The following is a 27,329-nucleotide window of genomic DNA, read 5'->3' on the forward strand; positions in this document are numbered from 1 at the left end:
ACAGTGGTCGGCAAGTCACAAGGACTCAATGGATGTTAGCTTTAGTGGTTCCAGGGTTATCTCACTTAGGGCAAGAATTGCCAAGTGTGTCCTTGCTTGTGAGGCCCAGCACCTAGCACAATGCGCACACTGGGGTCTCCAAAAATATCAAATAAACAAATGGATATTTTAAACCTCTCTGCCAGGACACTTCAAAATTCTGGGAATATCAAATGGGTCAACGTCACAAAGGAAGCTAAAAAGACACGACAGCTACATGCAATGCCGGATGCTTGACTAGGATCCCGAAGAATCCTAAGGACAGTGGGGGATCCGTTGGCAAGGCTGCACTACAGGTGGGAGATCAGATGACAGTGTCTCATTGGTGTTCAGTTCTGTGAAGATGGTAGCTGTAACGTGGTCGCACAAGAGGCTATCCACAGTCTTAGGAAATACACACTGAAAAATTAACGGGTAAAAATCCATGATATATGCAGCAACATTATATGAAGAAAGATTTTTGCAAATTGTGAGCTACGTCTGAGAGCTTCCTGGTATTATAGTTGTGGGTTTTCAAATCATAGTTGAAAGAAGAAAATAATGATTGAAAACAACAATAGGAAAGCAATCTGGTGAACTAATTTCTAGCAGGGAATCAGTTGGTCAGCCCGCAGAGGAGACAAACACGTGATTTTTCCATTGCTCCCTCCTGGCCAGCGTTACTAACCAAGATGGCATCCTTTCTCAGTAAATCCAGACACAGCCTCGGAATCCTTCTCAACACAGCCACTACCTGCCGAGCAAAGTTAACCCTCTGGATAAAATAGCCATGGATGTGACCCCTTCCAGAGACTTTTCTGATCCAGCTTGGGGACTCGGCAAGATTCAAAGCCTTTCTAACGAAGGAACTTCACCTCCTGGAACAACTAAGTAGACAGTCTTCCAACTACAGCTCAAAGTAGTCTCCTCTTAGAGACTTTGTCCCTGCCAAAACTTAAAATTGATTTTATTTTTGCGAAAGGAGGTGCTATGTGGTGGGAAGATTTTAGTAGCCATGTACCTTTGTATTCAGATACCAGCTCTGCCACCTTCCAACCTGAACAAGCTGTTTTACCTTCTTGTGCCTCAGTTTCCCCATCTAGTAAAAGAAAGGGAGGGAGCATGGGTAACAACTCCCAGGCTATTGTGAGGACCGGGTAAGGTAATGGATGTGAGCATCTTGTACCCTTTGCGGATAAATTATAGGATTATTGTGATCATGATTATCAGCATCACCGCAATCATCATGTCTCCCCTCTTTCTTCTTTGCAATTACCCCCAGCTAATGGAGTCTTGTTTCTCTTTAGAGAGTGAAGAGCCGTCTCTGCCCAGAACATTTCCAGCTTGGGTTTTTCAACAGCCCCCGGAGCTCTCCTGCCTTGAACCCGAATCATGCTGGGGTTTCAAGAGAGCAGTTACATGTCCATTTCCTTCGATTATCTGTGAGAGGTGAAGTGGCCCGGCCCTCGGTCCCAGATGCCACCCGGCCGGGCCCATCTAAGGTTTGCATTATGAGCCCTCGTGGACAGGCCGGGTCTGGGGGTTCATTCTCTGGCCCTCGCCCTGCAGCTAATAGAACCTCAGCCACTCTCTTGAGCATAAAGCTCTCTCCGGGCAAAGCCACCCAATTTAAATGGCACTCACAGCTCACGCACGTATATGTCCTGGACCCCGTTGGATGCTCCCAGGGGCCAGAACAATAAAATCTATTAGGTCTTCCTTTGTCCCTTCTTGTCGTGAACTTCTAAGAAAAATGCACTAAGAGGATCAGTACCCAGAAAAACCTTCATAATTGTGGCTCCTGCTCAGCGAATGAGGACAATTACCAAGGCAACCAGCCGATCATTCTGGTTAAGGGCAGGGAGAATTTAGTCAAGAAGAGGCTCTTGCGAACCTCTGTATGTGCGCCGTAATCAGAGAGAAAACCAACATTTTAAAAGGCCCTTGTGTAAAAACAGGAGGGATGGCAGGGAAGGGAGAGAGAAGAGGAGGGAAAAATTAATTTCCTCTCATTTCCTGCCCGCTCCATTGATTGCGGTCCAAAGGCAAGATGATGCACCGCACCCTTGCACCTGGGCCCCCGGGCGGCGGGCCGGCACCGCTGTCTGATTTTATGCGTGCGTTTATTTATTTATTTTCCCCTCCGGGCTCCACATCTGCTGCAGCTCCGATCCCACGACAGGCGAGGCAAAGGTTTCGGCAAAGATCTTTCAGGGTAGTATAGAGCCCCTCACATTGTCTTCTGGTCCCATGAAAAACAATAGCACATCCTTCCTCATCTAGTCTTCCTCACCTTAGCTGCTGTTTTTGCCAGATCGTTTTGGTTACTGAAGTCACTTTGCTCATCAGGGTGCCTCCTGCGAATTTATGTTGGAAATTAATGTTGGGATAAAATCGGGACAGTGGGAAGACCCAGAACTCCAGACGGTTTTCCTGTGGCGCAGGAAGCTGCCTTGTCCGTTACCGAGCTGCGTGGGACAGGAGGAGTGAAAAATGAGGCGACCCCAGTCGCAGAAATTTATTTGTTCATTCAGTCAACAAACACAGGCCAGGTGCTATTCATCCAGCATTGGCTAGGCAGTGATTCCCATGGTTCTTTCCAACTAGAAGAGTAATTCTGGTTACATCGAGATTAACAGTGATGAAAACAATATTACTAGTAATAGTAGTAGTAGTAGTAATCATCACTACGATTAGCAGTAGTAGTAATAATGACAACAATAGCCACAAATGTATTGAGCATTTGCTGAGTGCCAAGCCATGTATCATGCCCTCCCTTAATCCTCTAGGACGGCGGTCCCCAACCCCCAGGCCATGGACCAGTACCGGTCCATGGCCTACTGGGAAGGAAGTCACACAGCAAGAGGTGAGCAGGGGGCGAGTGGCTCCCCCTCCTGTCAGATCAGTGCCGGCATTAGATTCTGCACTATGGTGAGTTGTGTGATTATTTCATTATATATTGCAATGTAACAATAACCGAAATAAAGTGCACAATAAATGCAATGCTCTTGAAGCGTCCTGAAACCATCTCCTCCTCCCCCAAGTCCATGGAAAAATTGTCTTCCATGAAACTGGTCCCTGGTGCCAAAAAGGTTGGGGGCCACTGCTCTAGGATATTGTATCAGTCAGGGTCCCAACAGGAGATAGTTGGCTGGCGCACTCAAAGGATTTAATTGAGGAGAGTTTAATAAAGGGACTCCTCACACAGGTGTGGATAGGGTTCAAGGGACCAGCAAAGGGGATATTGAAATCCTGGAGGCCAGCAGCACGAGGCAGCCATTGCTGTTCTCAGCCAATGGAGGAGAACAGTGTTCCTGGAGCCAGGGAGGGCTGAGCCACGAGAGAACACCCCCCAACAGGAGCTCTGGCCAGGGGGGAACACGGCACGTCCCCAAACCCCATCAGGCAGGAGGAAGTTTGGAAAATAGAATGTTCCAGCTTCTCTTCTTCTACTCTCTAACCTCTCACCAGTGAGTCCATCGGCCAATCCCGATAGGAAGCCAGAGGCCAAGGGGACCTGGTGAGAAAATTCGTGCCGGTCAGCGCCCCAACGCGCAGAGCAGGACGGGCAGGCTGGAGAGCTGACCCAGAGTCCGGGGAGGGTCAAACAGAGAGCGGCCAGCACACCATGCTCCCATTTCACAGACAGAGATACTGAGTCCTGAGAGAGGGGAAGCTAGCCAAGGTCACCCTGCTAGCGAGGGATGGAGTGAGGATTTGAACGTGTGTCTACCTAACACTGCAGCTGTAGCTAGGGTGGCACCCGAGACTTCCAGATGGATGACACCCAGGAAGCCGACAAGCACGTGAGGAGCTGGGACAATGATTCTCAACTTCAGGGTGAACCAGGGTCACAGGAGAGCTTGTGAAAGCGCAAACCCCCGGGCCCTGGATGCAAAGCGCCCAAGAGAAATGGTGGGGAGTGCCTGTGGTTCCCAGAGGGCTCCTGTCCCATCTAAAGGGGACAACTACTTCTCAGCTCCTCCCAACTGCAGGCGTGCAAATTAGAGGACCTAGCTTGCTAACCGCTCTGACTTTTAAAGAGAACCCAAAGATCTGGATTCTAATGCAGAATTTTCCCCCTTTTAAATGAAGGCAACTAATTTAGTAAGTGGCACCAAGACAAAATGAAGTAGAGCCACCACTGGGAGAGCCAAACCAAAGGTATCTGAGAGTCGCCGGCTTGCCACCTCCATTGCAGGAAAAGCCACTGGGGATCTTCCGGCCCTGGGACAAGTGTCCTGGCTGAGAAGACAGGAGAAAGCCTGAGTGCTGGTCCTGACGCTGAAGCCAATTTCCTGTGTGTCCTTGGGCAAGTCCTGGGCCCTCTCGAGAGCCCAACTCCTGCTCTGTGCCCCTGAGGGAGCCGGCAGATGACGGTCTCAGAGGCCCTTTTCCAGAACATTCATGATCTGATGTACTTTCCTCTCAGAAGGGAAGCTCTTCAGTGCCGCATCATTTCTGAGAAATTTCTGTTATTACTTTTAAGAGCTGTTGTTCTCAATTCCCTCCTACTGACATCACAATCCTCTCTCTCTCTCTCTCTCTCTCTCTCTCTCTCTCTCTCTCTCACTCACTCTCACTCTCTTCTGAGAAGCAAGAAGGTTAACCAAAGGTTATGGAATAGTTATCACTAAAAATCTTTAAGGACAATATAGAACCTCTTAAAGAATCTTCTATCCCCATGGGAATAAAAATCATGGTTCCACCTTCTTATCCAGCTGTCATCACCTTGCTTGCTGGCATAGCCCAAACATTTCATTATCTAAGTCATTTTCCTCGTCAGACTGTCTCCTGTGACTTTGTAGGAAGTAGGTTAGAAATCAGCGTAATCTGTGTAATTAATAACATAATACAAATAATGTACCCTTGCGCCAACAACATCTGCCAGTGTTGGTCAAAGAATACAAAATTTCAGTTAGACAGGACGAATAAGTTCAAGAGATCGGGGGTGCAGCATGGTGACTATAGTTAATAACAATGTGTTGTGTGTAACACATGTATAACAAGATGTATACTTGAAGATCACTAAGAGAGATGTCAAGTGTTCTCACGACACACAAAAAAGTATACGTGATAATGCATATGTTAATTAGCTTGATGTAGCTATTCCTCAATGTGTGTATATATAAATATATATATATATTTTTTCAAAACATCATGTTGTATACCACAAATATATACAATTTTGATTGTATACATTTTATTGGTCAATTTAAAAAATAAATCATTAAAAGCTAATAACATCGATATTACTTAATGACGTTATGACCAGAGGATTCAGGAATGTTGGAATCCTGTCCCAGATCACATGAGGTCCCTGAGAAAGTGACATGCATGGGAGAGACACGTGGAAGGGGACCATAAACTCCCATGCACAACTGAAGTTACCAGGGCTCCATCCCTTAGAAAGAATCGTCTGTTAAACCAAGAGCAGGCTTGAAGCCCTTTCTCCATATTTCATCCACTGCCCCGAAGTTCTGGAATCCCCACTTTTGATGCAAGGATTTGTTCACTCCTCCTCTCTGTTGCTGCCACCCTAGTCCAAGCCGGCAGCATTCATTCCCATCTAGGTGATTCCAACAGCCTTCCCACTGGACTCCCTGACTCTCTTCCTGAATGTTCTCTAACACTGTTTACTAATGTTGCCTTTGCGGTGTTAGATTTAGAAAGCGTATCAACCTTGCAACAAAACTAGAAGACCTACATACAGTGTATAGAAACTGAAACGTGATGTTATATGCCAAGAATAACCTAATTATTCAAGTTCCCATAACTTAAGAAGTAGACCCTTCTAGAGCAGAAGGGAGGAAAATTTAAAACGGATGGCGTTTGGCAGGATACGCTATACGGGGAAGAGACTGTGGCTACACCATTTCCTCGACAATCTCTGCTGCTAAACGGGCTCCTTCTTTTGTCTCAGGGTCCCCGTGTTCATTTTCTGCCAAGCAGCCAGAGTTCTTCTTCAAACATAATTTAGACCACGTCATGCACTGCTTAAATCCCGTCAGTGATTTCCCATCACATTTAGAAAACAACATGCAAACTCCTTCAAGACACTACATAATCCAGACCAGGGATTGGCACACCTCTTCTGTGAAGGGCGCGATAATACGCGTTTGCAGATTTGTGGGCCATGCAGTCTCTATGGCAACTTCCCAGCTCTGCTGTTGTATCACAAAAGCAGCCACAGGCAATATCAAATGAATGCACAGAGCTTTGTTCCAATAAAACTTTATTCACAAAAACAAGGGGGCAGGGTGGACTGGCCCAGTGGCCATGTTTTTCTGACCCCTGATCTAGACTCTTGCTACTCAAAGTGAGGTCCAAAGATCAGCAGCAGCATCAACATCGCCTGGACTTGCTGGAAATGCAGAGTCTCTGGCCTCACTCTAGACCTTCCAAATGAGACTCTGCATTTGAATCGATCCTATGCAATTTATATGCAGAGAGAGGCCCAAACTTTTCTTCCAATGCTCAGTCTAACCCCTGCCACTCTCCCCTTTCCTTTCTTCTATCCAGGCCCACTTGCCTCGAGCTCCCCCTGGGGCTGGCTGCATTTCCAGCAGAGCTTATATCACCTTCTCTAATTATCTTGCTGACCTTTTTGTTTACTTGTTACTGGCCTGACTTTCCCCAAAAAAACAGCAGCTCACTGCTGTGGCCCCAGGGTCTTAGAACAGTGCCTGGCACAAGTCGGTTCTCTATAAATATTTGTTGAGTCAAAGATAAATAAAAGCAGAACACAGAGGACTCATTTTTTCCCCAAGGTGGGGAGAACAGAGAGAGAGGAGGAGGAGGAATTAATTATGAGAGCCACCTTGAAGCCATCCTCTAGCCACAAGATCTGGGTTCTTCTGAAAACGCCACACCCACTCATGCTTCAATACCCGTAGAGGACTGGAAATCGTGGCTTCAATATTTTTCAGTGCTTCCCATCAAGACGTACAGTCTCTAACCCCACCTCTTCAATGTGGGCTTGCCTCGTCATTTGCTTTGATTGATAGAAAATTATGGAAGTGACAGTGAGTGAATTCCAGCACCCGGGTATTAAGAAACTTTAAGCTCCTTTGTCCTGCTCTTGGAAATACCCCGGCCACCATGCTGTACGGAAGCTGGTCTACACTACTGGCACGAGAGAGGCCTCGTGGGGCACTGAGGCCTCCAGCCGAGAGCCAGAACCAGCGGCCGGATGTGTGAGTGACGCCATCTTGGACTTCCCGGCCCCCGCCGCTCTTGCCGCTGAAGTTGCCACCTGAGTGGCCCCCGGGCGACCCCACACAGAGCAGCACTGAGTTGTCCTGGCTCAGCCCTGTGCAAACCACAAAACTGTGAGCCAGTAAACGGTTGTTGCTTAAGCTTCTATCTCGTTATGACAAAAGATGATTGAAATAATTCCGTTTAAGTAACCAACCCCAAGAAAGATTTCCCCAGTGTGCTATTAAACAGAATCTGATTTATGCCAATCGGTGATTCTTATCCCAGGGGTGGAGTAGCAGGGAATGTGGGAGGTGGGAGGTGACATCTCCCCATGGAAGGGAAGAGAAAGGACCAAACCTTTGTCACCTCTGGGAGTCCTGATGTGTGAGAGTGGCCATCACACATACCAGTAAAGGCAGCTCACGTGAGTTTTGGTGGGTTTTTTTGTTTTTTTACTGTGGTCAAATACACATAACAGAAAGTTTATCATTTTAACCAAAGTGTACATTTTAGTGGCATTAAGCACATTCGCAGTGTTGTACAACCATTGCCACTACCTAGTTCCAGAACTTTTATCATCGTCTCCAAAAGAACCCTCATACCTATTAGCAGTCAACCCCCAAACCCCCTCCCCCAGCTGTTTTCTGTCTCTCTGGGTTTACCTGTTCTAGACATTCCATACACATGAGATCCTATAATGTATGGCCTGTCTCATCTGCGTTCTTTCACTGGGCACAATGTTTCCAAGGTCTGTCCATGTCGCAGCCTGTGTCAGTCAGTCCTTCATTTATTTTTATGGCTGAACCACATCACTGCTGTATGGGCAGCCCACATTTTGTTGCTCCATCCATCAGGTGGTGGGCATTTGGCTTGTGGCCACCTTTTAGCCGTAATGAATAATGCTGCTATAAACATTTCCACACAGGTTTTGACCTAATCCAGTGCTTCTCAACTGGGGTGGTTGTGCCCCGGCCCTGGGTGGGGGGGGAGGGACATTTGACAGAGCCTGGAGAGGTCTTTGATTATCACAAATAAAGCAGATGCTATTAGCATCTATTAAATAGAGGCCAGAGATGCTGCCAAACATCCTCCAAGGCCCAGGATGGTTCCCACAACAAGAACCATCGAGGCCCCATGTTGACAGGAGCCAGATTGAGAAGTCCTGGTCCAATCCAACGTTATCCAGCCTCAATGGCAGCTCAGAGGATTATACCAAACTCACCCTTTAATGTGGATTCTTTCTGAGCCCCCAGGAAATAGAAACTTCATCTCTTTCCCATCTCAGAGTCCACGGCCTGGTGGCCAGTTTAGAAACATGTGATTCTTCCTTTAACACCCACCGTTTCCAAGAGGAAAATCAAAACAAAACTCTCCAAATCAATTGCAGGGAAAAAAAATAAAAGGATATTTCTGATGTTTTTCTAAGCTTTTCATCCTTTTTAAAATGGGGGTTTGGGGGGGGGGGGTCAAGTGGCAACTGAGGAATAAAAGCAAGTGTTCAAAAGCATCAGCGACCAAAAGTCCACAGAAAATCAAAACAAACCCGGCTCTCAGTGTGCGTAATTACAGGCACAATCAAGTAATGAAAGGTTTATTAGTTTAATGTGATTCCATCAAGTACCAAAAAGCAGGAAGGAGTGGGAGAAAGAAAGAAAATGGATGTGAAAGAGCAGAGGGAGGGGAAAGAGAGACATGAAAGAGGAATTGGAGAGAGCAGAGGGGGAAAATTAAGATGCATCTTTAATTAAACGGTACATGCTGGGTGTTGGACCAGAGTTTATCCAGAGGAGCAGGCTTGAGCGTCGTTTCCAAAATCTGTGCCTTTGCACTCATTCCATGAATAATTTCTTTTTTTTTTTTTTTTTTTTTTTTTTTTTTTTTTTTTTTTGAGACAGAGTCTCACTTTGTTGTCCAGGCTAGAGTGAGTGCCGTGGCGTCAGCCTAGCTCACAGCAACCTCAAACTCCTGGGCTCGAGTGATCCTTCTGCCTCAGCCTCCCGAGTAGCTGGGACTACAGGCATGCGCCACTATGCCCGGCTAATTTTTTTTATATATATATCAGTTGGCCAATTAATTTCTTTCTGTTTATAGTAGAGACGGGGTCTCGCTCTTGCTCAGGCTGGTTTCGAACTCCTGACCTTGAGCAATCCGCCCGCCTCGGCCTCCCAAGAGCTAGGATTACAGGCGTGAGCCACAGCGCCCGGCCAATGAATAATTTCTTATGCTGGGTGCTTGGCCTTGTTTGGAGCTGTGGGGATCCCGCAGTGAACAAAATAGACACAAATACCTCCCCCTCCTCCCCCCGGAGCTTGCATTCAAGTGGAGAAAACAGACATTTAGAAGAAATAATACGTCAAATGCACAGGACATTGCATGGATGAAAACAAAGCAGGAAAGGGAAATAGAACATGTTGGGGGGGGGAGTGTTGGCAGGTGGGCAAGGAGGGGCTGATATTCAAGCGAAGACTGGAAGGACACGAAGGAGTGAGCCAGGGGCAGATCTGGGGGAAGAGCATTCCAGGCAGGGGGCAAAGGATGTGCAAATGTCCTGGGGTAGGGCGTGCCTGTGGAGGAGTTGTGAGGAGGCCGATGTGCCTAGAGCAGGGTGAGGGGGAGATCGTGGGGGATGAGGACAGTCAGGCCATGGAGACCAGACTCTGCAGGGCCTCGTGGAGCACAAGAAAATCTCTGGCTTTTACACTGGGCGAGAAGGGAGCCAGGGGAGGGTTTTGGACGAAGGAGGGACACAGGATCACTCTAGCTGCTGGTAGAGAAGAGAGGGAAGCAGGGCTGAGACTAGGGTGAAGTATGAAGGGGGCAGAAGTTAAGCAGGCTCTACTCTCAGGGTGTGCAGCTCCTCACTCGCCCCCGCCCATCCCAGCCCTGCTAGGAAAGGGCATTTAGGCCTTAAGGCAAAGACCCTGTGGCAGACACAGACCACCCCAGCCAAGGAAGGCCGTGTTGGCAAGTGGACTCCAACTATCAACCTCTCCAAGGATGGCCTGAGATGCAGAGAGCTTCCACCTGCAAGGCCAGGCCCCTTCTCAGAGTGGTGTTTTAAATGTAGGTTTTAGGGGCCGGGCACGGTGGCTCACGCCTGTAATCCTAGCACTCTGGGAGGCCGAGGCGGGCGGATTACTCGAGGTCAGGAGTTCGAAACCAGCCTGAGCAAGAGCGAGCCCCCGTCTCTATGATAAATAGAAAGAAATTAATTGGCCAACTAATATATATATATATATAAAATTAGCCAGGCATGGTGGCACATGCCTGTAGTCCCAGCTACTGGGGAGGCTGAGGCAGAAGGATTGCTTGAGCCCAGGAGTTTGAGGTTGCTGTGAGCTCTGACGCCAGGGCACTCACTCTAGCCTGGGCAACAAGTGAGACTCTGTCTCAAAAAAAAAAAAATGTAGGTTTTATTATTATTTAGGAACAGCAAAGCCAACAGATCAGGGACCCTCTTGTCATTAGTTTGTTACTCACAGATCCCAGGTGGGGGGAGCTTGCCATGCCACGCAGGGCCACATGGGGGCAGCACTATGATCAGGAGGCAGAGGGAGTCTTTACTGCCATTTCTAAGAGAAGAAATCTTAGGACTGGTGAGTTAGAAGAGTTTTAGCAGGCTCTGGGGCATGGGGGCTGTCCCTAGTTGTCTGGTTCCTGGCCTTGTGGTGATTAGGACAGGTGGTTGGGCTTGTGGGCTCTAGGCTGCTTGCTTTGCATGGGAAAGGGACACCCAGAGTGGACTCATTTACTGTCTCTAGGAACTGCCTAGCCTTGGAAGAGGCAGTCTCTCCAGGGTCAGCGAGGGTCTCAGATACCAAAACTGGAGAACGAAAAGGCCAGGACCTCCATCGAGGCTCAACTTCCTCTCTGCCTGTTCCTGCTCCCTTCCCTTCCTTCCCATGGCACTCACGACAAATACCCTACAAGCCAACCCCGGTCCCGGAGTCTGTCTGCTTCCTGGAAAACCCAGCCCAGGACAGCACGAGTGAAAGAAGTATCAAATATGCCCCCCAAACCTCGGTGGCAGGGGGCAAGATGGCCAGGGAAGACAGTCACGTGGTGGAACCCCACCCCACGCAGCCTGGCCCCATCGCTGGGGTCTTTCTCCCCATCTGCAGTTCTGGGCCTTCCTCTCCCTCTCTCCTGCCATCTCCCCCATCCCTCTGTTTATAGGGAAGTATAACACACATATAGAAAAAATGTCCCAATCCTAAGTGTACACATCAATAAATTATGAAAAAGCAAACACTCACCCAAGTCAAGAAATAGAACATCACCTGCAACTCCCAAACACTTCCCACGTCACCTCCCAATCAAAGGTAACCTTTTGTCTATCCTGGCTGCTCACACTCTGGTTTATTTTGGCCTGTTTCTGCATTTTATACATTTGACCATAGAATTTATCTTTTTTGAGTCATTCTTCTTTCCCTCAACATATATATAATGTGTGTATGAGACTCCCCCATGTTGCTGTGAGTAACTGTATTTGGTTCATTTTTCATTGCTGTATACTATTCTACGGTACAAACATGGCAGCCCATCTTCCAAACTACTTTAATGGACATCTGGGTTAACAGGCATGTCGCAAAAGCAGTTCTCTAAATGCAGGGAAAGAATGTTCAACATCGTTAGTTACCAGGAAAATGTCACTTCAAACCAAAGCGGGATACCGCCACCTACCCACCAGAATGGATAAAATTAAAGAGTCAGACAATACCAAGTGTTGGTAAGGTTGTGGTGCAACGCGCTGTGTGGTAAGCAGGTTGCTGGCTGTGAAGTCGACTCTGTTCATTGCAACCAACGGCAGCCAAGAAGAGCAGCAATTGCTCAGAGACTTCAAATCGACAGAACAGCTCTTTCCTATAAACGCAGACACCAGGCAATCGCACCAGGCCTCCATCTGACGTCCTCTGTCCTTCGCCCGGCTGGTATTTGCCACTTAACGCGACAAACCCAAGCACAGTTGAATAGGGCCACGTATTTTTATCTGAGCACCAAATCAAAGGGGCGTTGGGACTGGATGTGTCATCTGAGACACAGCGTGCTCAGCCCTGGCTCCGGGGACCCGTAGGTCTATGAGTCAGTCACCTCTCTCTGCCATAATACCTGAATCAGAACCAGGCAAACTCTCATTCGGATCTGGTTGTTCTGATAGGCAACCAAATGTGCTTTCCAAAAATAAAAAATCATCTAAGCGGTTACGGTGACAGATATTGAAATCCAAATGCTAAAAGCCTTCTGACGACGGTGCTCCAGGTGGCTGGGAGATATATTTTTTTCTTCTTCTTTTAATCTAAATCATGTTCCCAGACGGCACAGAGACTGGTATAAATTCTCTTCTGCACTAATCTTTTATATGCTTTTATGCTTGTCTGAGATGATTGAACATGACTCATTCATAGTTCTGCTTTCAACTACCACTGGTCTCTTCCAGTCGGCAACATCTGGTTTTTTGCAGCTAAAGGCTCCCTTTGTCTATCACATGACTCTGCGGTGTTCTTAGGAGAGAGCGAGTCTACACCAAGGGCTGGTCCAATGCCAGCAGCTGCCATACACGATAGAAGATCCCCGGACCATCTGCACTATTTATTGATGGTGATATGAAACGGGACGTCAGCTGAATGGGAACTGCCAGCCCCGCGGTGTAGACCGGTGTTTTTTTCAACCACTTTTATTGTTTTCATTGCAAACCCTTTCTTTCAAACAAAATTTAAATAAAACTTTAAAAAGAATTCCTGTTCTTTGGCAGCTTTAAGGGGCAGATACACTCTCCCCTTTCCTCTCAAGAGAACTCCTGGGGTGTCTTCTCTAAAACCACTGTGCTCCAGAAACGTGCTTGAAGCCACCAGTGTAGACCAAGTTCATGGTACAGTAGGAGTTCACATTGGTTATTTCCAGGTGATTTTTATTTTCTTCTGCTTTTTCTGCATTTATGATAAATATGTATAACTTGGTAATCATAAAAATAAATTTGTCTTTTAAAAAGCTAGTATTGTTTGATATTCCTTAAACACACCCTATAAAGCATCAAGCCAGCTTCCGGATATCGGTTGGCAAGTATTTGCACTAAATATTCGCTGGGCACCATTCTCGGCACTGAAGATACAGTGGTGAACAAGACCTGGATAGCAGCTGACCTCAAAGATCTGACATTTTAATAGCAGGAAGAAAGGAGTACGTCTGTCCCTGGTGACATCTCTCTCCCGGGACTCACTTGCAGATTTTGTGCTTTTCATCCTTGGAACCTGGAGCTCTGTGGGTCTAGCAGCTTTAGTGCCCAGAGGAAGGATGCTAGTACCTATTTACCACGGGACACAGCAATAATCCCACTAAGTTCAAATTGATGGCTGGCGCCTCATGCCAGTTGGCCAGAAGGGGGAAGAAAGAGGAATCACTGTCCTGGGGAAAATGATGGCTGCAATCATCGGGAAAAGGCTGGGCTGCAGGCGCATGATGGGGAGAGGGAGGTCAGATGGTCTGTTTGGGGCTCAGATGGTTCCCTGGGCATCTCTTGGTACCCCCATGCCTAGGAGGAACTGCGAATGGGCAAGTGCAACCCAGGCCTGATAAGGACATGGTAACCAGGACCTCAGACCCCTCACCCAGGAGGAGGGCTTAGGTCACCCCAGCAGGACAGCCACTGAAACCTGCAAAGGAGAAGGAATCTAGAATGAGCAGTGGAGGAGGGAGACGATGGGTACTAGTCATGACCTCAGGGCCAACTGCAGCCGCAGGGTCTCTAGTTCATGCAACCAACACTCCTCTTGCAAGTTTCTTCAGAAATTGTGACCAACCAGAACCCTGGAGAAACTACACCTGGATAAAGTGAGCTTATGTGGATCTGGGCTGTGCAAGAGGTGGATCTGTAGTAGACGTTGTTGGTGCCCTACCCAGACCCTCTCTCCTGGAAGGGCACCCATACCCAGCTGCACTGCTGTTGGCTAATAGCTCATCGTGAACCCTTCTCCAGGTAAGTGCCCTCAGCCAGATTAGAGATACCTCTTCCAGAAGATTAAACTCCCCTCCCATGGGGATACAAAAGCCAGCCCTCGAAAAGGGACCAACTCCATGGTGCAATTTATGTTCAGACTGAAGTTGACCCCAGTTATTACATTCTTTTTTTCTCTTTATGTTTTGTGTTTCTTGAATTGACATACAATTTACATACAGTAAAATACATAGATATAAAGTATACGATTTCATGTGTTTTAACAAATGTCTTCCAATGTAACCAGCACCCCAATCAAAAATTAAATATTTCCATCACCATCTCCTGGCCCCTTCCATTCCATTCCAACCTTTTTGACAGCCACTTTTCTGATTTTTATCACTATATATTCATTTTGTCTATTATTGAACTTCATATACATGGAATCTCACAATATGGATTGTCTTGTATATATCTTTTTACTCAGCATAATCACTTTGTGACTAATCTATGTTGTGTATATAAATAATTCATCTTCTATTGTTGAGGAGTATTTGATTGTATGAATATGCAATGATATATTTATCCTTTCTTCTGTTGATGGAAATTCAGGTTGTTTCCAATTGATAGCTATTATGGATAAAGCTGCTATCAAAATTCTTGCACAAGATTTTTTATAAAGTAGAATGATTGAGTCATAAGGTGGATGTATAAATTAACATTATAAGAAACTTCCAAACGTTTTTCCAAAGTGCATGTACCATTTTGCACCAATGATGTATGAGAATTCAAGTTGCTTCACATCCTTGCCAATATTTGGTGTTGTCGGATTTTTAATTTTTACTCATTCTAGCAGGTGGGAAATGATGTCTCATTGTGGTCTTACTTTGCGTTTCCCTGATGGCTAATGATGGTACCTTTCCATGTGCTTACAGGCCATCCACGTATCTTTTCTTCTGAAGTGTCTATTCAAGTCTTTTGCCCATTTTATTGAGTTATTTACCTTTTTATTGTTGATTTGTGGGTGTTTTCAATATACTCTGGATACAAGTCCATGGCAGATATATGTGTTGAGAGAGTATTTTCTCCTAGTCTGTGGCTTGTCTTTTGATTCTCTTAATGGAATCTTTTGATGAGCAAGAGTTTTAATTTTGATGAAGTACGATGTATTCTTTGTCTTTTATGGTCAGTGAATTTTGTGTCTTTTCTAAGAAATCTTCACCTACCACCCGCCCCTCAAGGTTGCTAGGATATTCTCCAATGTTTTCTTCTAGTTTTGTAGTTTAGCTCTCATATTTAGATCTCTATGATCCTTCTCAGATTAGTCTTGTGTGTAATGAAGGTAGGGCTGGAGGCTAATATTTATCCTGTTGGTTGAAAAGACTTTCCTTCCCTAATGGAGTTGGTACATTTGTTGAAAATTATATGTGTGTGAATCTACTTCTGGATTCTGTTCCATTGATCTATTTGTTTATCCTTGAGATCATATTTTTGCTTAGCCTTTTCTTCCTGTTCTATTATATTTCCCTCACTGCCCCGCTCCTGAGAGAGTCTCCTTAATAAATCAGTTCAATGATAGCCCCATTTCAGGCTCTGTTTTCAGGGACCTGGACCTAAGACATAAGCCAAGACATTGCAAACTAATAGTTAAGTGAGATATAATCAGGTGCTAATAAGTGCTAGGAATAAGATAAAATATGGTAACTGGCTTGGGGCTAATAGCTAGGAAATTCAGAAAAGGCTTCACTGAGAAGGGAACAGTGAAGTCAAGCTTTGAGTGATAACAGTATACATGGCTGGTTGAGGTGCAGCAAGGAAAACACAGTAATCACTACAGCTGCAAGGCCCAGGAACTGAGAGGTTGGGGTTTGAGGTGGATCTTCAATGTCATTGTTGAAGCCACTAAGCATGATGGTAAGAGTACCGGTGGAAAGAGAGCCAGAAAACGAGATGCTAAACCAGGCAAGAGTTTATTAAAAAGCCCTTTAGGGCTGGGTACTGTGGCTGACTCCTGTAATCCCAGCACTTTGGGAAGCCAAGGCAGCAGGATTGCTTGAGGCCAGGAGTTAGAGTCCAGCCTGAGCAACATAGTGAGACTTCATCTCTAAAAAAAATAAATAGCCAGATGCAATGGTGCACACCTATAGTCCCAGCTACTCAGGAGGCTGAGGTGGAAGAATCTCTTGAACCCAGGAGTTTGAGGTTGCAGTGAGGTATGATGATGCCCCTGTACCCCAGCCTGGGCAACAGAGCAAGATGCTATCTCTAAAAAAAAAAAAAAATGCTTTCTGGCAGGTCTGACTTAGTTGGCTTTGACCAATGGCCCTCAAGTTTAAACATGTAGCAGAATGACCTGGAAAACTTGTTAAAGCAGATTTCTGAGAGAACTGGTTAAGACACAGCCTTCTGAAATTTCTTGATGACGTGCCTAGGTGTGAGTCTTTTTTCATTCATTGTGCTGGGCACTAGGTAGGCCCTTTAAAATCCACATTAATGTTTTTAATTTCCTTTATTTTCTTGTATTATTCCTTTTCTAACTGCCAACTCTCCATTTTTTTCTGTTTTACTTCCTGTTGGAACTTCTATTAGTCAGACGTTTAACTGCTTGGATTATCTAATGTTCTTTCATTTCTGTTTTTTTATCTTTATATTTTAGTTCCACTTTCAGGACTTTTCCTCAACTTTATCTTCTAATTCTTCTATTGAGCAGTTTTTCCTTGATATACAAGATAAATGCATGTATTTTTGCAAGCTCTTAATTATTCTGTATTCTTTTCATAGCATCCAGTTCTTGTTTCATGATTTTAAAGATATTATGATGTTTATAGAAATTTTCTCCTACCTCTTGGACTGTCTGTATCTTCTGAGTTCCATTTTGCTTCTGATTTGTTAGATTTGATCTAACAACTCTGATTTTTGTGTTTGTTGATTTCCATGGTGTAAATACTACCACCATGGCTGACTTGAGGCTACCAACAGTTCAACAACCAACTCATGAAACTCCTATTTAAGCATCAGCCCTAGCCCATTCCCAGATCACCCTTCAGATGGGAGAGCAGGCCATCCATGTTGGTTATTACAATTGCATGAGGACCCTATATGTCTGCAAGAGGACCCTACACATCCACAGCCCTGGGTGGCTTTCCAAGCATTTCTTTTAGGGAGTACTATCTCATATTTTGCCCTTCTGAAACCTGATAAGCCTCATCTGTGAAATAGGTCTGACCTGTAGCCCTGGGCTTTGCAGCTGTGGTGAGGCGGAGCTCCCGGGGTTCCAGCAGGTGGCTTTATTCCCTGACGTGGGTCACTGTGGGGAATTAGGCTGCCTGGTTGGCGCTGTCTCTCTGCTCCGCCCTTCCATTCTACCCTAAAAAGCTTTCATAGTGATTAGTTCCTCGTATGGACGGATCTTGTTACAGTGCTACCAGGAGGGCTGCCTCCCAGTCTTCTCCCTGAGATAAGGATGCCGCCTCTCCTGTAATCTCCCAGCTTAGAGGTTGCATTTTAATATGTAAGAAACGGTTTCCAGGCTGCGGGTGGGGTGGGAGGAGCGGTAATCAGAGCCTGGCTGAGTTGGGTTTTGAATGCACAAATGTATCATTAAAAAGTCCTTCCTGCTCATCAAATCCGTGGGGCCTGACATCCCCTTCCTTCCGCCTTGAAACGAGGAAAGAGCCAGTGTCGGGAACGGTCGTGTGGGTTAACAGGTGTTCAGAGGAAAAGAACAGAAAACCCCACCACGAGTGCCTTAAACACTGGGGCTGGATCTTCCCACATCACAAGTGCACCCAGGGTAGTTCTGCAGCCCAAGGATGCCAGAGCTCTGGACTGACGCAGCTGTGATTCTCCTGATTTGGTTCCCAGACTCAGCTGCAGCCGAGACAGCCTCCTGCGTCAGCCGCCATAGCAGTGGGGAGAGGCGGGGATGGCATTTCCCAGAATCCCCCAGCAGGCTGCCCTTGAGTCCCATTGGCCAGAACGGGGTCACGTGGCTTCCCACAATCCCCTGAGCCGCGTTTCCCGCGACTCCTTAGAGACTCCTCATAGTTCGTGCCCTCGACCCTCGACCCCGTTGCCTGGAGACTGGAGGCGCCATCTTGGTCCCCCTAACGATGAGATTTTATTAGCAAGAAGAAAGAGGGGGGTGGCCACTGTGATCTTCCCTGGGATGCGCTGAAGGCGGGGCCTTGCCCCTGAAAGAGCAATGGAGTCGGGTCAGCCCCAGGCGAGGGCCCTGCCCGGCGCGGCAGAGGGAAAGTCGCGATGGCCGCACCAGCCCCTCTTCTGCGCTGGAAAAAAAATATCTTTTAAATGGCAAGGTCTGTGCCGAACGCCAAGTACAGAGAGCGCCGAATCCCAGTCATGGTCCCCAGTGGGCCCATGGTCCTTCAGGCGCCCCACTCATCCCTACACCCCCACCACAACACAGCAGCAGCAATAAATGTTTACAATTCCCGCGAACCAGCATGGCGCTAAGCACTTGACATCATCTCAGCCGCCACCACCGCAAACCTACCGGCGGGTACCGCCCAGACCCTCAGTCGCAAATAGGACACAAGCGCAATTCCTGCAGAAGCCGGGGGCGGGGAGGGGCGAGTGCGTGGGGTGCGAGAGTACTATGTTCCCCATAAATGTGTACGATTATGACTTGTCAATCAAAAATAGTATTAATAAAAACAAACAAGAATACAGGCCGGGCGCGGTGGCTCACGCCTGTAATCCTAGCTCTCTGGGAGGCCGAGGTGGGCGGATTGCTCGAGGTCAGGAGTTCAAAACCAGCCTGAGTAAGAGCGAGACCCCATCTCTACTATAAATAGAAAGAAATTAATTGGCCAACTGATATATATATAAAAAATTAGCCGGGCATCGTGGCGCATGCCTCCCAGCTACTCGGGAGGCTGAGGCAGAAGGATCGCTGGAGCCCAGGAGTTTGAGGTTGCTGTGAGCTAGGCTGATGCCACGGCACTCACTCTAGCCTGGACAACAAAGCGAGACTCTGTCTCAAAAAAAAAAAAAAAAAAAAAAAAAGAATACAGTGTTCCAATCTTAGCTCAGCCATAGACTTTCTGTGTGACCCTGAGCAAGTCCTTTCCCCTCTCGGGGCCTCAGTTTACTCACCTGTAAAAGGGAAGCATAGACTCTAAGCTGCAATGCGTTGCGTAAGCGGTGGTTCCCAGACACTGCTGTGAATTAGAAATACCTGGGGACCTTCTGAAAATCTTGATACCCTGGTTGGATCACAGGCCAATTAAATCAGACTATGTGGGGTTGGGAGCCAGGCATAGGCGCTTTCTCTCTCTTTCTTTCTCTCTTTCCCCCTCCCTCTCTCTCTCTTTTTTTCTTTCTTTCCTTTCTTTCTTTTTAGTTCTCCAGGTATTTCCAACATGCAGCAAAGTTTGGGAACCACTTGGAAGTCTAAAGATTTCATCTTCCTGGCCTCCTGTGATGCAGCAAGGATAGCCTGAGACAGAATGAGGGTCTTGAGCCAGAAATGAAATCAAATATCCAGAATAGGCAAATCCATAGAGACAGGAAGGAGATTAGTGGTTGCCAGGGGCTGGGATGGGGGGGGGGTGTGGAGAATGGGGTACAGGATTTCCTTTTGAGGGTGAAGAAAATGTTTGGAAATTAGATAGTAGCAATGGGGGCACAACACTGAGTGTGCTCAATTGTACGTTTTAAAATGGTGAAAATGATCAAATGTATGTTATGTGTATTTTACCACAATTTAAAAAAAAAAAGGCTGGAGGGAAGGAAGGAGGGCAAGAGAAAAAAAATAGAAATTACATTAAAAACAGGGTGTAACTTTCAGGCCAGAACTTGTAGGTCAAACGGGGGGGGGGACACAGGCTAAGAGCTCAGCCTCCAGAGGCCAGCTGGTTTCACATCCCCACTCTGCAACTTGCTAACCAGGTGCTGTGTGAGCCTGAGCAAGTGACCTCAACTCTCTGATCCTATCTGGGTGCTTCTGCAAAATGGAAGTACGAAAACCCCCGACCTCAGTGAATTGTGGTGAGGCCCGAACAGAAACTGCCTGCCACAAACTGCTAGACGAGTGAAAGTTATTATGAGTCTGAGCCCCGAGAAAAGCAACTCAGGGTTTTTTGGGGACCAAGCACAATGGGGCCCAAGTGAGCAAAGGGACTTGCGCCCAGCCGGCCGGCACCAGCATCCGGGTTCAGGCCTGGTCGCCTCCCATCCCCTGCCCCAAGGCCCTGGGGACCTGAGTCAGCGCGGTCCCCGGCGCAGGGCGGGGCTCCCGGCTCTCACCTGGCGCTGCAGGCAGCCCGCCACCCGCCTTTCACCTGCCCTCCCCGTGGCTCCGGGCGCTGCTTTCCCAACTGCCCAGGTGACGCCAGCGCCACGGCTCTGGGCTCCCACGCGGCGTGCGGCCGCCGCCAGGTGGGGTCGCCGCCAGGTGAGACCGCGCCGCGTCTCCTGTTCCCGGTCTGTGGCGACACCTGCTGGCCTTCCGCGGAAGGACACAACCTCTACCCCAACCACCTGGTTCAATTCAGCAACTTAATCACTGAGCACCTACTAACAGTATAGATGCCATGCAGGTGCGGCGCCAGGTGTCCGGCCTCCGCACCTTCGCTGCTCTCCCGGAACTTACAGAGCAGTTGAGTTGACAAAGAAGAAGATGCAAGTTGTACCCTTCCTGGTTCCCATACAGAATCACTTTAGTTCGGGACATCCTGGCAGATCCTCTCAGAGGATCAACAAACATTTCTGGAGCAGCTATTATGTGCCAAGGACTGTGCTGAGCATTAAGCACATAATGGCCATGAGACATAGCTCTTGAGATGCTCCTAATCTCATGAGAGTTTCTAAATAAACAGTCTGGGAAGACTGGAGAACGTTTTTGCTCCCTGGAGGTCTTACAAATCTCCTCACCCTAACTTCCCAAGATAAACACAAAGGAATGAATTTGTAATGGTGGAAATTACAAATAGAGACCAGTAGACGAGATACTTGGGCACTCTTCAAAGCATGCTGTATGGATGACTCAATCCCTCTTCCCCAATGAGCCCCCATTTTCATAGAAGGGAAAAATTAGGTCACAGAGGGATTGGGTCAGAATACTGAGCTAGACCTCCACTGAGATGTTGGAATCCTGGTGGCTAGTTAAGTTCACAGGACGTGCCTTGGTAATAGGGGTTCACCCCAGCTCTTCTCAAACACACCTGCCCGAGTAGGGCTGATGGAGCTAACCTGACCCACCACCATCCTTGTCATCACCGCATCACCCAGAACTTACCTTGAACCAGCCCCCAGGTCATCGATGAAACCCTAGAAGGTTTAAGGAGCACAGATCCTGTTCTGTCATTGCAGTTTGGGGATGGAGCACACCACAAAGATTAAAGGCCACCCTTGAACAGCAAGGGGCAGGTTGATGTTTAAACAAATCATTTCAACCCAGTGTGATAAAATGCGGAAATGGAGGTAATTTCCAATTTCAAGGAAGCACAGGAGACTGTGGGACTCACCCTGCGAGGTCTTGAGAGAGAAGTAATATGGAAACACAAGACTATATCCATCTGAGTATCCGGTCCAGAGGTTCTCAAAGTGTGGCCCTAAAGCAGCATCACTGGGGGACTTATTAAAATGCAGAGTCTGAATCAGATACTCTGTGGTCGGGCCCAGCAAGCTGTGTTTTAACATCCTTCCAGGTGATTCCAAAGCACTGAAGTTTGAGAACCTCTCATTGAGGAAGGGCTGCCCAGAGGAGCCTGTATATCTGTGTTTTTAACAAGCTACCCAGGAGATTTTCCATGATCCCAGTGTACCAGAAACAATACTTTAGTTGAAACCACTGATTTTTCTATTCCTATAGCTTTTAAATTGTTTTCTCCCCCTGCCCATCTAACCTTTTATTTTTAATTTCAGAATATTACAGGGGTACAAACATTTTGGTTGCATAAATTGCTTTTGTACCACTTGAGTCAAAGTTATAAGTGTGCCCATCCCCCAGATAGTGTGCACTGTACCTGCCAGGTGTGAATTCACCCGTCTCCTCCCCACCACCTGCTTGATTTCTGATGAATGTTATTTCCACACGTGCACATAAGTATTGATTGATTAGTTCCAAGTTAATGGTGAGTACATGTGGTGTTTGTTTTTCTATTCTTGTGATACTTTCCTTAGAAGAATGGGATCCAGTTCCATCTAGGTTAATACAAGGAGTATTAGTTCATTTTTTATGGCTGAGTAGTGCTCCATGGTATACATATACCACATTTTATTAATCCACTCATGTATTGATGGGCACTTGGGTTGTTTCCACATCTTTGCAATTGTGAATCATGCTGCTATAAGCATTCGAGTGCAGATGTCTTTTTTATAGAGTGTCTTTTTTTCCTTTGGGTGAATACCCAATAGTGAGATTGCTGGATCAAACGGTGGGACTGCAAATTAGTACAACCTCCATGGAAAGTAGTATGGAGATACCTCAAAGAACAAAAAGTAGAACTACCATTTGATTAAATTGCTTTTTCTCCTTTATCTCAGAATGATTGTTTCGTCTTCATTCTTTGAGAATGTGTTCATTCTCATGAACCATCATGGACTACACCAAAAAATAAAGAACACAGATAGTGTGTTCACTAGAGAAATAGCAGTTCAACTAGAGAAATAGCAGTACCCATCCATTGGCCTGTGACTCTTCTAATGTTATCACTAAAAGTCCGATGTCCCATAAAATCCTTAAGTCCTGGGCAGACTGAGACAGTTGGTCACCCCGGATTGGTATTTATAGCATACATGTGCATGCATTACTGTGACCCAAATAACAAACAACATAAAATGCGGAGAGCTTTGAATTATAATTTCTACAATCTCTTAATGTCAATCCTAATCCTAATCCAAATTTTATAATCTTCTTCATTCATTATCATCTTTATGACTTAGTATTTCTGATCCACTTTAATTAACAAAGCTTGTGGGCAAGAGGCTACACATTTCACTTTACTTTTTATGACCATCTGACTTATGAATATCATTAAAATGTGACTGTGTAAAGCTGAAAATGAACATTCTGTGATTCAGCAATTCCACTCTTAGGTAGATACTCCAGGGGAAACTTCTAGAGAAGTTAGGTAGGAGGAAGTTCTACGTTGTGATAGTCTTGCAATATGGTGGCAACATGAGTATCCACAGGACTATAGGTATCTATAATGTGGTGTAGCCAAACAGTGGAACACTACATTGTACAAGAAAGACAGCAAGTAGCAGGAGACTACATCTACACTCACGTAGAGGAGTATAAATGACTACAAATTGAAGTACGCGTTTTATGGATGCATAATATGTAATAAAAGTATAAAATAGACATGAAAATTCTGCACAATACAATGGTTCCCTCCACAGGCAGAGAGGAGAAGATGAGAATGAGATCTGAAAGTGGTTTTTAACTGTATTTTTTTAACAGTTTAAAACATATGTTTTAAACCGTTGAAACTGTTTGCTTTAACTGTGTCTCTTAAGCTGAGAACTCATGAATAATCATTTTATTATCCTCATTCCTATTGATATGTCTTAAATATTTCATAATAAGTGTTTTGCATACTTTATGGTTTGTGCAGCGATCCATGCTGTCTTTTTTCTTGAGACAGAGTCTCTGTTGCCCAGGCTAGAGTGAGTGCCGTGGCGTCAGCCAAGCTCACAGCAACCTCAAACTCCTGGGCTCAAGCGATCCTCCTGCCTCAGCCTCCCAAGTAGCTGCAACTACAGGCATGCGCCACCATGCCCGGCTAATTTTTTCTATCTATATTACTTGGCCAATTAATTTCTTTCCATTTATAGTAGAGACGGGGTCTCATTCTTGCTCAGGCTGGTCTCGAAAACTCCTGACCTTGAGCAATCCGCCCACCTCAGCCTCCCAGAGTGCTAGGATTACAGGCGTGAGCCACTGTGCCCGGCCAATCCATGCTGTTTTTAACACATAAAGAACCCATGACTTAATAAAATTTTAAATCTTCTAGGTTGTCTAAGCCAAAAGGGAAGTTCTTGTGCTACACTGTGTTTCTATGTTAAGGAAGATTCTGCACCTTTCTTGTTCATCACTGTGTTCTCCATGCCTAGCAAAGGACATAGTGACCTTGAAGTTCCTCAAAAAATGATTAAAATATTGAATAAAACTCTCCATCAATAGATGAGTGGATTAATAAAATGTCACATATGTATACCATGGAGTACTATTCAGCTCTAAGAAACAACGGTGATATAGCACCTCTTGTATTTTCCTGGATAGAGCTGGAACCCATACTACTAAGTGAAGTATCCCAAGAATGGTAAAACAAGCACCACATGTACTCATCAGCAAATTTGTATTAACTGATCAGCACTTAAGTGGACACACAGGAATTACATTTATCGTGTATTGGGCAGGGGAGAGGGGGGAGGAGGGGACGGGTATATACATACATACTGAGTGAGATGTGCACCGTCTGAGGGATGGTCACACTTGAGGCTCTGACTTGAGGGTGGTGGGGGGCAAAGGCATTATACGTAACCTTTACATTTGTAACCCCAAAATATGCTGAAATAAAAAAAGAAATAGAAAACCTGAATAAATTGATAATCATTAAAAAATTAAAAGAAAAAAACAACTCTCCATTTTATAGATGAGGAAACTGGGACTCAGAAGGGACACGGTTTCAGCCAAAACAGCTACTGCTATAGAGGGAGAGCTGGGGACTAGACCCCAGATCTCTTGAACCTTCCAGGCCAGTGCTTGTCCCACTGCACCACTGGTTCCTGAAGCGTGGTCCCCAGCCCTGCTTGTTTCTGGCAGGGCCAACAGTACACCTTCACCATTCACCACAGGGCTGTGTCGCTTGTTCATTGCACAGAAAATATTCATGCTGGTTGGATCTGTTGAGCAACAGCTGAGTAGCAAGTACTGCAGATGCCCTAGTGAAATACGTAAATGACAAAGCCCACGGAAATTCCAGAGCCCACCTCCTTGATGAAATGTCTGGGCTTCCGCGAGATGGAATATGCCGAGATAGCCCCTCCAAGCTGAAAGACAAGTTGCTGCCACTCACCCCACCTACACCCGCAAAAGAGATTACAGTGATGGGTGGCAACATGGAACACATTCAAGTGAGCTACTCTGACCTATCTACAGAGGTGCCCTGCCAGTAGCCTGCCAGTGTTGAGGGGAGAAAAACAAAAGAGGGCTCTGCAGTCAATTCAGGACACAGTAGAAGGGGCTCACGTTGGGTTGTTGACCATTCCTGCCAGGCAGGAATCTCTCAGCCCAGTCAGCCTATTGTGGAAAGCAGATTCCCTGCCCCCTGCGGAGGCTCGAAGCATCCAAAGCTGTCTCCATCTTGCCCCCAGACTGTGACTCTGTTCCCCGGATGCGGCCTGGCCCATAGGAGAGGGAGCCACAAACCAGTCTGTCTGCTGGATCCCGAATGACCCCACGCCCTCGTTCGCACCCACTGGACTTCAGATATGAGCAGCTGTTTCAGTGCAGGAGCGGCAGTGGCTTGGAGTTGAGGAGACGGAAGAAGCTACTTGGGGGCTGCCATGTTCCCAGAATCCTCTGCTCCTCCTCCCCGGCCATGGATACCATGGTAACCGCTGAGGCTTGCGTCGTCGTCGCGGCCTCGTTATAGGGTTAATTTTTGTAAATGCTTGAGAAGGATGTGTAGTCTCTAATTGTGGGGTTCTCTGCATGTCCATTAGATCTAGGTTGTTAATTGCGTTGCTGTCATCCCCCAGGTTCCTACTTTTTGTCTGTCTCAGCCCTCGAGGACCGAGAGAGGCATGCTAAAACCTTCCGCTGTAATTGTGGATTTGGGATCTGTGAAGTGCACACAAGTTTAAAATTATTCTAGCTCCCCGTGAATTAAATCTTTTAACATCAGGGTGTAAACTTCTTCATTTCTGACAGGGCTATTGGCCTTAAAAGTCTTTTAGTGCCCGACAGAAATGCAATCGTACAAGCTTATTCTTAGTATTGGCCTGGCTTATATTTTTCTATCCTTGTACTTCTAATCTTCCTGTGCCCTTACTGTTTTAACTATTAATATTTCTTTTAGAAACAAAGTATAGAGGGTTACTGGGTTTTTTTGCTCGTAATCCAATAAGACAATGTTTTTTTATAGAGATTACTGATATATTTAGTTTTATTGTAACCTTTGATATATTCAGATCTGTTTCTAACATCTTGTTTTACACGAAATATCATGCTTTTTATGGCTTTTCCCCCCTTTTCTGCTGTATACTGAGTTTTTTTTTTTTATTTTCTCTTTTACCTTTCTTTGTGGTCAAAAGCTATATAATGTGGTCCTATTATATTACTATCTACACTTAAAATTTTAATATGTCCCCTTGATTTCAGGCTAATTGTGGATAATTGAGTTAATCAATATTCATACCTTCCTCTCCAGCAATAAAAAAAAAAACTTAGAAACTTTTATTCAGATTATCCGGTTTATATCCTCCAAAACTCTCATTGTTCTTATTGTTTTACACAATTAGTGCATTTAGATTTATTCATTTATATACCAAGTTCTTTTTTATTTTATGTGTATATGTTTAATTAAAGATGGGATTTTGCTATAACCCAGGCTGGCCTTGGACTCCTGGGCACAAGCAATCCTCCCATCTCAGCCTCCCGAGTAGCTAGGACTACAGGTATGCACCACTGCTCCCAGCACCAATTTCTTTTCACCATTTCTTCCCATATTTCACTGCTTCCTACTGGGTTTGGCTTCCTTCTTCCCAATGTACATGCATTAGTAGTTATTTCAGCATGTCAATTGATGATAAAAGCTTTACTTTTGTTTATTTGAAAATGTCTCTTTCAGCCCTCATTCTTGAGTGACAGTTTCACTGGGTATAGAATTCTGGGTTGTCAGGTACTGTTTTCTCAGCACTTTGAAGATAATGACTTTTATCTTCCTTTTTTACTGTTGAGAAGTCTGATGTTAGGCTTTTGTTGGTAATCTTTCCTTTCCTTTCACTTGATTAAGAGCTTTTCAATTGATAACAATTGATAACAATATGTTCTTTGGCTTTTATGTTCTGCAGTTATATTATGACATGGATGAATTTTTATTTATCCTGCTTGGGGATATTTATCTATCTCGAATATGAGGATTCATGTCTTTCATCAATTATGAAAAACACTCTTTGGATAACGCCTCAGTCCAATTTTCTACAC

At 45.8% G+C, this 27,329-nt stretch overlaps 1 long non-coding RNA gene across 1 annotated transcript in view; it reads right to left on the reverse strand.

The window, feature by feature from the left end:
* The window catches only part of LOC142863520 (uncharacterized), a 52,815-nt gene extending 27,116 nt beyond the window's left edge, over positions 1 to 25,699 (reverse strand). The window contains exons 1-2 of the long non-coding RNA XR_012914299.1: positions 25,597 to 25,699; positions 24,575 to 24,689 (exon numbers count right to left, since the gene is read on the reverse strand). This is a non-coding gene — a long non-coding RNA (uncharacterized LOC142863520). The remainder of the gene's footprint in view (positions 1 to 24,574; positions 24,690 to 25,596) is intronic.
* Positions 25,700 to 27,329: the final 1,630 nt, after the last annotated feature.

The sequence above is a fragment of the Microcebus murinus genome, chromosome 22, assembly GCF_040939455.1.
Source record: "Microcebus murinus isolate Inina chromosome 22, M.murinus_Inina_mat1.0, whole genome shotgun sequence".
In the NCBI taxonomy this organism is placed as follows: Eukaryota; Metazoa; Chordata; class Mammalia; order Primates; family Cheirogaleidae; genus Microcebus; species Microcebus murinus.